Below are 11,496 nucleotides of genomic sequence, written 5' to 3'. Positions count from 1 at the left end.
GGGGCCCTGACAGCGCCCCATTCATCCGGCTGAACGCGCACCCTCGCCGGCTTCCACTGCTCGGGCGAGCCGCCAGGATTGCTCTGCCCCACCGGTCCCGTTCCAAGCCAGCTACCTGCTTGAAACTGCACAATATGCTCACAAGCACCCTGTTCTTCACATGCAAAGGCAAGAAAGAGGCAGAATCGGTCTAATTCGGCCAGTCTGACAGTAAATGTGGTGGAGAGCAAAACAGCCGTTTCAGAGCGATAGGACGCTTTTTTGCACATTTCGACTTAAAAAGGCCCTGTCCTCACTGAATATTGAGCTGCAATGTGTGATTTGGATGAGGTTTTATCATTACAAGCTCGCATGGGATGTGTAATGAGGGAAAAAGCATGATTTTTATCCTCCACGAGAGGGGCCCTGACAGCGCCCCATTCATCCGGCTGAACGCGCACCCTCGCCGGCTTCCACTGCTCGGGCGAGCCGCTAGGATTGCTCTGCCCCACCGGTCCCGTTCCAAGCCAGCTACCTGCTTGAAACTGCACAATATGCTCACAAGCACCCTGTTCTTCACATGCAGAGGCAAGAAAGAGGCAGAATCGGTCTAATTCGGCCAGTCTGACAGTAAATGTGGTGGAGAGCAAAACAGCCGTTTCAGAGCGATAGGACGCTTTTTTGCACATTTCGACTTAAAAAGGCCCTGTCCTCACTGAATATTGAGCTGCAATGTGTGATTTGGATGAGGTTTTATCATTACAAGCTCGCATGGGATGTGTAATGAGGGAAAAAGCATGATTTTTATCCTCCACGAGAGGGGCCCTGACAGCGCCCCATTCATCCGGCTGAACGCGCACCCTCGCCGGCTTCCACTGCTCGGGCGAGCCGCTAGGATTGCTCTGCCCCACCGGTCCCGTTCCAAGCCAGCTACCTGCTTGAAACTGCACAATATGCTCACAAGCACCCTGTTCTTCACATGCAGAGGCAAGAAAGAGGCAGAATCGGTCTAATTCGGCCAGTCTGACAGTAAATGTGGTGGAGAGCAAAACAGCCGTTTCAGAGCGATAGGACGCTTTTTTGCACATTTCGACTTAAAAAGGCCCTGTCCTCACTGAATATTGAGCTGCAATGTGTGATTTGGATGAGGTTTTATCATTACAAGCTCGCATGGGATGTGTAATGAGGGAAAAAGCATGATTTTTATCCTCCACGAGAGGGGCCCTGACAGCGCCCCATTCATCCGGCTGAACGCGCACCCTCGCCGGCTTCCACTGCTCGGGCGAGCCGCTAGGATTGCTCTGCCCCACCGGTCCCGTTCCAAGCCAGCTACCTGCTTGAAACTGCACAATATGCTCACAAGCACCCTGTTCTTCACATGCAGAGGCAAGAAAGAGGCAGAATCGGTCTATTTCGGCCAGTCTGACAGTAAATGTGGTGGAGAGCAAAACAGCCGTTTCAGAGCGATAGGACGCTTTTTTGCACATTTCGACTTAAAAAGGCCCTGTCCTCACTGAATATTGAGCTGCAATGTGTGATTTGGATGAGGTTTTATCATTACAAGCTCGCATGGGATGTGTAATGAGGGAAAAAGCATGATTTTTATCCTCCACGAGAGGGGCCCTGACAGCGCCCCATTCATCCGGCTGAACGCGCACCCTCGCCGGCTTCCACTGCTCGGGCGAGCCGCTAGGATTGCTCTGCCCCACCGGTCCCGTTCCAAGCCAGCTACCTGCTTGAAACTGCACAATATGCTCACAAGCACCCTGTTCTTCACATGCAGAGGCAAGAAAGAGGCAGAATCGGTCTAATTCGGCCAGTCTGACAGTAAATGTGGTGGAGAGCAAAACAGCCGTTTCAGAGCGATAGGACGCTTTTTTGCACATTTCGACTTAACAAGGCCCTGTCCTCACTGAATATTGAGCTGCAATGTGTGATTTGGATGAGGTTTTATCATTACAAGCTCGCATGGGATGTGTAATGAGGGAAAAAGCATGATGTTTATCCTCCACGAGAGGGGCCCTGACAGCGCCCCATTCATCCGGCTGAACGCGCACCCTCGCCGGCTTCCACTGCTCGGGCGAGCCGCTAGGATTGCTCTGCCCCACCGGTCCCGTTCCAAGCCAGCTACCTGCTTGAAACTGCACAATATGCTCACAAGCACCCTGTTCTTCACATGCAGAGGCAAGAAAGAGGCAGAATCGGTCTAATTCGGCCAGTCTGACAGTAAATGTGGTGGAGAGCAAAACAGCCGTTTCAGAGCGATAGGACGCTTTTTTGCACATTTCGACTTAAAAAGGCCCTCTCCTCACTGAATATTGAGCTGCAATGTGTGATTTGGATGAGGTTTTATCATTACAAGCTCGCATGGGATGTGTAATGAGGGAAAAAGCATGATTTTTATCCTCCACGAGAGGGGCCCTGACAGCGCCCCATTCATCCGGCTGAACGCGCACCCTCGCCGGCTTCCACTGCTCGGGCGAGCCGCTAGGATTGCTCTGCCCCACCGGTCCCGTTCCAAGCCAGCTACCTGCTTGAAACTGCACAATATGCTCACAAGCACCCTGTTCTTCACATGCAGAGGCAAGAAAGAGGCAGAATCGGTCTAATTCGGCCAGTCTGACAGTAAATGTGGTGGAGAGCAAAACAGCCGTTTCAGAGCGATAGGACGCTTTTTTGCACATTTCGACTTAAAAAGGCCCTGTCCTCACTGAATATTGAGCTGCAATGTGTGATTTGGATGAGGTTTTATCATTACAAGCTCGCATGGGATGTGTAATGAGGGAAAAAGCATGATTTTTATCCTCCACGAGAGGGGCCCTGACAGCGCCCCATTCATCCGGCTGAACGCGCACCCTCGCCGGCTTCCACTGCTCGGGCGAGCCGCTAGGATTGCTCTGCCCCACCGGTCCCGTTCCAAGCCAGCTACCTGCTTGAAACTGCACAATATGCTCACAAGCACCCTGTTCTTCACATGCAGAGGCAAGAAAGAGGCAGAATCGGTCTAATTCGGCCAGTCTGACAGTAAATGTGGTGGAGAGCAAAACAGCCGTTTCAGAGCGATAGGACGCTTTTTTGCACATTTCGACTTAACAAGGCCCTGTCCTCACTGAATATTGAGCTGCAATGTGTGATTTGGATGAGGTTTTATCATTACAAGCTCGCATGGGATGTGTAATGAGGGAAAAAGCATGATTTTTATCCTCCACGAGAGGGGCCCTGACAGCGCCCCATTCATCCGGCTGAACGCGCACCCTCGCCGGCTTCCACTGCTCGGGCGAGCCGGTAGGATTGCTCTGCCCCACCGGTCCCGTTCCAAGCCAGCTACCTGCTTGAAACTGCACAATATGCTCACAAGCACCCTGTTCTTCACATGCAGAGGCAAGAAAGAGGCAGAATCGGTCTAATTCGGCCAGTCTGACAGTAAATGTGGTGGAGAGCAAAACAGCCGTTTCAGAGCGATAGGACGCTTTTTTGCACATTTCGACTTAAAAAGGCCCTGTCCTCACTGAATATTGAGCTGCAATGTGTGATTTGGATGAGGTTTTATCATTACAAGCTCGCATGGGATGTGTAATGAGGGAAAAAGCATGATTTTTATCCTCCACGAGAGGGGCCCTGACAGCGCCCCATTCATCCGGCTGAACGCGCACCCTCGCCGGCTTCCACTGCTCGGGCGAGCCGCTAGGATTGCTCTGCCCCACCGGTCCCGTTCCAAGCCAGCTACCTGCTTGAAACTGCACAATATGCTCACAAGCACCCTGTTCTTCACATGCAGAGGCAAGAAAGAGGCAGAATCGGTCTAATTCGGCCAGTCTGACAGTAAATGTGGTGGAGAGCAAAACAGCCGTTTCAGAGCGATAGGACGCTTTTTTGCACATTTCGACTTAACAAGGCCCTGTCCTCACTGAATATTGAGCTGCAATGTGTGATTTGGATGAGGTTTTATCATTACAAGCTCGCATGGGATGTGTAATGAGGGAAAAAGCATGATTTTTATCCTCCACGAGAGGGGCCCTGACAGCGCCCCATTCATCCGGCTGAACGCGCACCCTCGCCGTCTTCCACTGCTCGGGCGAGCCGCCAGGATTGCTCTGCCCCACCGGTCCCGTTCCAAGCCAGCTACCTGCTTGAAACTGCACAATATGCTCACAAGCACCCTGTTCTTCACATGCAGAGGCAAGAAAGAGGCAGAATCGGTCTAATTCGGCCAGTCTGACAGTAAATGTGGTGGAGAGCAAAACAGCCGTTTCAGAGCGATAGGACGCTTTTTTGCACATTTCGACTTAACAAGGCCCTGTCCTCACTGAATATTGAGCTGCAATGTGTGATTTGGATGAGGTTTTATCATTACAAGCTCGCATGGGATGTGTAATGAGGGAAAAAGCATGATTTTTATCCTCCACGAGAGGGGCCCTGACAGCGCCCCATTCATCCGGCTGAACGCGCACCCTCGCCGGCTTCCACTGCTCGGGCGAGCCGCTAGGATTGCTCTGCCCCACCGGTCCCGTTCCAAGCCAGCTACCTGCTTGAAACTGCACAATATGCTCACAAGCACCCTGTTCTTCACATGCAGAGGCAAGAAAGAGGCAGAATCGGTCTAATTCGGCCAGTCTGACAGTAAATGTGGTGGAGAGCAAAACAGCCGTTTCAGAGCGATAGGACGCTTTTTTGCACATTTCGACTTAAAAAGGCCCTGTCCTCACTGAATATTGAGCTGCAATGTGTGATTTGGATGAGGTTTTATCATTACAAGCTCGCATGGGATGTGTAATGAGGGAAAAAGCATGATTTTTATCCTCCACGAGAGGGGCCCTGACAGCGCCCCATTCATCCGGCTGAACGCGCACCCTCGCCGGCTTCCACTGCTCGGGCGAGCCGCTAGGATTGCTCTGCCCCACCGGTCCCGTTCCAAGCCAGCTACCTGCTTGAAACTGCACAATATGCTCACAAGCACCCTGTTCTTCACATGCAGAGGCAAGAAAGAGGCAGAATCGGTCTAATTCGGCCAGTCTGACAGTAAATGTGGTGGAGAGCAAAACAGCCGTTTCAGAGCGATAGGACGCTTTTTTGCACATTTCGACTTAACAAGGCCCTGTCCTCACTGAATATTGAGCTGCAATGTGTGATTTGGATGAGGTTTTATCATTACAAGCTCGCATGGGATGTGTAATGAGGGAAAAAGCATGATTTTTATCCTCCACGAGAGGGGCCCTGACAGCGCCCCATTCATCCGGCTGAACGCGCACCCTCGCCGTCTTCCACTGCTCGGGCGAGCCGCCAGGATTGCTCTGCCCCACCGGTCCCGTTCCAAGCCAGCTACCTGCTTGAAACTGCACAATATGCTCACAAGCACCCTGTTCTTCACATGCAAAGGCAAGAAAGAGGCAGAATCGGTCTAATTCGGCCAGTCTGACAGTAAATGTGGTGGAGAGCAAAACAGCCGTTTCAGAGCGATAGGACGCTTTTTTGCACATTTCGACTTAAAAAGGCCCTGTCCTCACTGAATATTGAGCTGCAATGTGTGATTTGGATGAGGTTTTATCATTACAAGCTCGCATGGGATGTGTAATGAGGGAAAAAGCATGATTTTTATCCTCCACGAGAGGGGCCCTGACAGCGCCCCATTCATCCGGCTGAACGCGCACCCTCGCCGGCTTCCACTGCTCGGGCGAGCCGCTAGGATTGCTCTGCCCCACCGGTCCCGTTCCAAGCCAGCTACCTGCTTGAAACTGCACAATATGCTCACAAGCACCCTGTTCTTCACATGCAGAGGCAAGAAAGAGGCAGAATCGGTCTAATTCGGCCAGTCTGACAGTAAATGTGGTGGAGAGCAAAACAGCCGTTTCAGAGCGATAGGACGCTTTTTTGCACATTTCGACTTAAAAAGGCCCTGTCCTCACTGAATATTGAGCTGCAATGTGTGATTTGGATGAGGTTTTATCATTACAAGCTCGCATGGGATGTGTAATGAGGGAAAAAGCATGATTTTTATCCTCCACGAGAGGGGCCCTGACAGCGCCCCATTCATCCGGCTGAACGCGCACCCTCGCCGGCTTCCACTGCTCGGGCGAGCCGCTAGGATTGCTCTGCCCCACCGGTCCCGTTCCAAGCCAGCTACCTGCTTGAAACTGCACAATATGCTCACAAGCACCCTGTTCTTCACATGCAGAGGCAAGAAAGAGGCAGAATCGGTCTAATTCGGCCAGTCTGACAGTAAATGTGGTGGAGAGCAAAACAGCCGTTTCAGAGCGATAGGACGCTTTTTTGCACATTTCGACTTAAAAAGGCCCTGTCCTCACTGAATATTGAGCTGCAATGTGTGATTTGGATGAGGTTTTATCATTACAAGCTCGCATGGGATGTGTAATGAGGGAAAAAGCATGATTTTTATCCTCCACGAGAGGGGCCCTGACAGCGCCCCATTCATCCGGCTGAACGCGCACCCTCGCCGGCTTCCACTGCTCGGGCGAGCCGCTAGGATTGCTCTGCCCCACCGGTCCCGTTCCAAGCCAGCTACCTGCTTGAAACTGCACAATATGCTCACAAGCACCCTGTTCTTCACATGCAGAGGCAAGAAAGAGGCAGAATCGGTCTATTTCGGCCAGTCTGACAGTAAATGTGGTGGAGAGCAAAACAGCCGTTTCAGAGCGATAGGACGCTTTTTTGCACATTTCGACTTAAAAAGGCCCTGTCCTCACTGAATATTGAGCTGCAATGTGTGATTTGGATGAGGTTTTATCATTACAAGCTCGCATGGGATGTGTAATGAGGGAAAAAGCATGATTTTTATCCTCCACGAGAGGGGCCCTGACAGCGCCCCATTCATCCGGCTGAACGCGCACCCTCGCCGGCTTCCACTGCTCGGGCGAGCCGCTAGGATTGCTCTGCCCCACCGGTCCCGTTCCAAGCCAGCTACCTGCTTGAAACTGCACAATATGCTCACAAGCACCCTGTTCTTCACATGCAGAGGCAAGAAAGAGGCAGAATCGGTCTAATTCGGCCAGTCTGACAGTAAATGTGGTGGAGAGCAAAACAGCCGTTTCAGAGCGATAGGACGCTTTTTTGCACATTTCGACTTAACAAGGCCCTGTCCTCACTGAATATTGAGCTGCAATGTGTGATTTGGATGAGGTTTTATCATTACAAGCTCGCATGGGATGTGTAATGAGGGAAAAAGCATGATGTTTATCCTCCACGAGAGGGGCCCTGACAGCGCCCCATTCATCCGGCTGAACGCGCACCCTCGCCGGCTTCCACTGCTCGGGCGAGCCGCTAGGATTGCTCTGCCCCACCGGTCCCGTTCCAAGCCAGCTACCTGCTTGAAACTGCACAATATGCTCACAAGCACCCTGTTCTTCACATGCAGAGGCAAGAAAGAGGCAGAATCGGTCTAATTCGGCCAGTCTGACAGTAAATGTGGTGGAGAGCAAAACAGCCGTTTCAGAGCGATAGGACGCTTTTTTGCACATTTCGACTTAAAAAGGCCCTGTCCTCACTGAATATTGAGCTGCAATGTGTGATTTGGATGAGGTTTTATCATTACAAGCTCGCATGGGATGTGTAATGAGGGAAAAAGCATGATTTTTATCCTCCACGAGAGGGGCCCTGACAGCGCCCCATTCATCCGGCTGAACGCGCACCCTCGCCGGCTTCCACTGCTCGGGCGAGCCGCTAGGATTGCTCTGCCCCACCGGTCCCGTTCCAAGCCAGCTACCTGCTTGAAACTGCACAATATGCTCACAAGCACCCTGTTCTTCACATGCAGAGGCAAGAAAAGAGGCAGAATCGGTCTAATTCGGCCAGTCTGACAGTAAATGTGGTGGAGAGCAAAACAGCCGTTTCAGAGCGATAGGACGCTTTTTTGCACATTTCGACTTAACAAGGCCCTGTCCTCACTGAATATTGAGCTGCAATGTGTGATTTGGATGAGGTTTTATCATTACAAGCTCGCATGGGATGTGTAATGAGGGAAAAAGCATGATTTTTATCCTCCACGAGAGGGGCCCTGACAGCGCCCCATTCATCCGGCTGAACGCGCACCCTCGCCGTCTTCCACTGCTCGGGCGAGCCGCCAGGATTGCTCTGCCCCACCGGTCCCGTTCCAAGCCAGCTACCTGCTTGAAACTGCACAATATGCTCACAAGCACCCTGTTCTTCACATGCAAAGGCAAGAAAGAGGCAGAATCGGTCTAATTCGGCCAGTCTGACAGTAAATGTGGTGGAGAGCAAAACAGCCGTTTCAGAGCGATAGGACGCTTTTTTGCACATTTCGACTTAAAAAGGCCCTGTCCTCACTGAATATTGAGCTGCAATGTGTGATTTGGATGAGGTTTTATCATTACAAGCTCGCATGGGATGTGTAATGAGGGAAAAAGCATGATTTTTATCCTCCACGAGAGGGGCCCTGACAGCGCCCCATTCATCCGGCTGAACGCGCACCCTCGCCGGCTTCCACTGCTCGGGCGAGCCGCTAGGATTGCTCTGCCCCACCGGTCCCGTTCCAAGCCAGCTACCTGCTTGAAACTGCACAATATGCTCACAAGCACCCTGTTCTTCACATGCAGAGGCAAGAAAGAGGCAGAATCGGTCTAATTCGGCCAGTCTGACAGTAAATGTGGTGGAGAGCAAAACAGCCGTTTCAGAGCGATAGGACGCTTTTTTGCACATTTCGACTTAAAAAGGCCCTGTCCTCACTGAATATTGAGCTGCAATGTGTGATTTGGATGAGGTTTTATCATTACAAGCTCGCATGGGATGTGTAATGAGGGAAAAAGCATGATTTTTATCCTCCACGAGAGGGGCCCTGACAGCGCCCCATTCATCCGGCTGAACGCGCACCCTCGCCGGCTTCCACTGCTCGGGCGAGCCGCTAGGATTGCTCTGCCCCACCGGTCCCGTTCCAAGCCAGCTACCTGCTTGAAACTGCACAATATGCTCACAAGCACCCTGTTCTTCACATGCAGAGGCAAGAAAGAGGCAGAATCGGTCTAATTCGGCCAGTCTGACAGTAAATGTGGTGGAGAGCAAAACAGCCGTTTCAGAGCGATAGGACGCTTTTTTGCACATTTCGACTTAAAAAGGCCCTGTCCTCACTGAATATTGAGCTGCAATGTGTGATTTGGATGAGGTTTTATCATTACAAGCTCGCATGGGATGTGTAATGAGGGAAAAAGCATGATTTTTATCCTCCACGAGAGGGGCCCTGACAGCGCCCCATTCATCCGGCTGAACGCGCACCCTCGCCGGCTTCCACTGCTCGGGCGAGCCGCTAGGATTGCTCTGCCCCACCGGTCCCGTTCCAAGCCAGCTACCTGCTTGAAACTGCACAATATGCTCACAAGCACCCTGTTCTTCACATGCAGAGGCAAGAAAGAGGCAGAATCGGTCTATTTCGGCCAGTCTGACAGTAAATGTGGTGGAGAGCAAAACAGCCGTTTCAGAGCGATAGGACGCTTTTTTGCACATTTCGACTTAAAAAGGCCCTGTCCTCACTGAATATTGAGCTGCAATGTGTGATTTGGATGAGGTTTTATCATTACAAGCTCGCATGGGATGTGTAATGAGGGAAAAAGCATGATTTTTATCCTCCACGAGAGGGGCCCTGACAGCGCCCCATTCATCCGGCTGAACGCGCACCCTCGCCGGCTTCCACTGCTCGGGCGAGCCGCTAGGATTGCTCTGCCCCACCGGTCCCGTTCCAAGCCAGCTACCTGCTTGAAACTGCACAATATGCTCACAAGCACCCTGTTCTTCACATGCAGAGGCAAGAAAGAGGCAGAATCGGTCTAATTCGGCCAGTCTGACAGTAAATGTGGTGGAGAGCAAAACAGCCGTTTCAGAGCGATAGGACGCTTTTTTGCACATTTCGACTTAACAAGGCCCCTGTCCTCACTGAATATTGAGCTGCAATGTGTGATTTGATGAGGTTTTATCATTACAAGCTCGCATGGGATGTGTAATGAGGGAAAAAGCATGATGTTTATCCTCCACGAGAGGGGCCCTGACAGCGCCCCATTCATCCGGCTGAACGCGCACCCTCGCCGGCTTCCACTGCTCGGGCGAGCCGCTAGGATTGCTCTGCCCCACCGGTCCCGTTCCAAGCCAGCTACCTGCTTGAAACTGCACAATATGCTCACAAGCACCCTGTTCTTCACATGCAGAGGCAAGAAAGAGGCAGAATCGGTCTAATTCGGCCAGTCTGACAGTAAATGTGGTGGAGAGCAAAACAGCCGTTTCAGAGCGATAGGACGCTTTTTTGCACATTTCGACTTAAAAAGGCCCTCTCCTCACTGAATATTGAGCTGCAATGTGTGATTTGGATGAGGTTTTATCATTACAAGCTCGCATGGGATGTGTAATGAGGGAAAAAGCATGATTTTTATCCTCCACGAGAGGGGCCCTGACAGCGCCCCATTCATCCGGCTGAACGCGCACCCTCGCCGGCTTCCACTGCTCGGGCGAGCCGCTAGGATTGCTCTGCCCCACCGGTTCCCGTTCCAAGCCAGCTACCTGCTTGAAACTGCACAATATGCTCACAAGCACCCTGTTCTTCACATGCAGAGGCAAGAAAGAGGCAGAATCGGTCTAATTCGGCCAGTCTGACAGTAAATGTGGTGGAGAGCAAAACAGCCGTTTCAGAGCGATAGGACGCTTTTTTGCACATTTCGACTTAAAAAGGCCCTGTCCTCACTGAATATTGAGCTGCAATGTGTGATTTGGATGAGGTTTTATCATTACAAGCTCGCATGGGATGTGTAATGAGGGAAAAAGCATGATTTTTATCCTCCACGAGAGGGGCCCTGACAGCGCCCCATTCATCCGGCTGAACGCGCACCCTCGCCGGCTTCCACTGCTCGGGCGAGCCGCTAGGATTGCTCTGCCCCACCGGTCCCGTTCCAAGCCAGCTACCTGCTTGAAACTGCACAATATGCTCACAAGCACCCTGTTCTTCACATGCAGAGGCAAGAAAGAGGCAGAATCGGTCTAATTCGGCCAGTCTGACAGTAAATGTGGTGGAGAGCAAAACAGCCGTTTCAGAGCGATAGGACGCTTTTTTGCACATTTCGACTTAACAAGGCCCTGTCCTCACTGAATATTGAGCTGCAATGTGTGATTTGGATGAGGTTTTATCATTACAAGCTCGCATGGGATGTGTAATGAGGGAAAAAGCATGATTTTTATCCTCCACGAGAGGGGCCCTGACAGCGCCCCATTCATCCGGCTGAACGCGCACCCTCGCCCGGCTTCCACTGCTCGGGCGAGCCGCTAGGATTGCTCTGCCCCACCGGTCCCGTTCCAAGCCAGCTACCTGCTTGAAACTGCACAATATGCTCACAAGCACCCTGTTCTTCACATGCAGAGGCAAGAAAGAGGCAGAATCGGTCTAATTCGGCCAGTCTGACAGTAAATGTGGTGGAGAGCAAAACAGCCGTTTCAGAGCGATAGGACGCTTTTTTGCACATTTCGACTTAACAAGGCCCTGTCCTCACTGAATATTGAGCTGCAATGTGTGAT

This window comes from Chelon labrosus (genome assembly GCF_963514085.1).
Source record: "Chelon labrosus genome assembly, chromosome: 17".
Taxonomy (NCBI): Eukaryota; Metazoa; Chordata; class Actinopteri; order Mugiliformes; family Mugilidae; genus Chelon; species Chelon labrosus.
The sequence above is the reverse complement of the archived record's forward strand: the minus strand, read 5'-3'. Positions refer to the sequence as shown.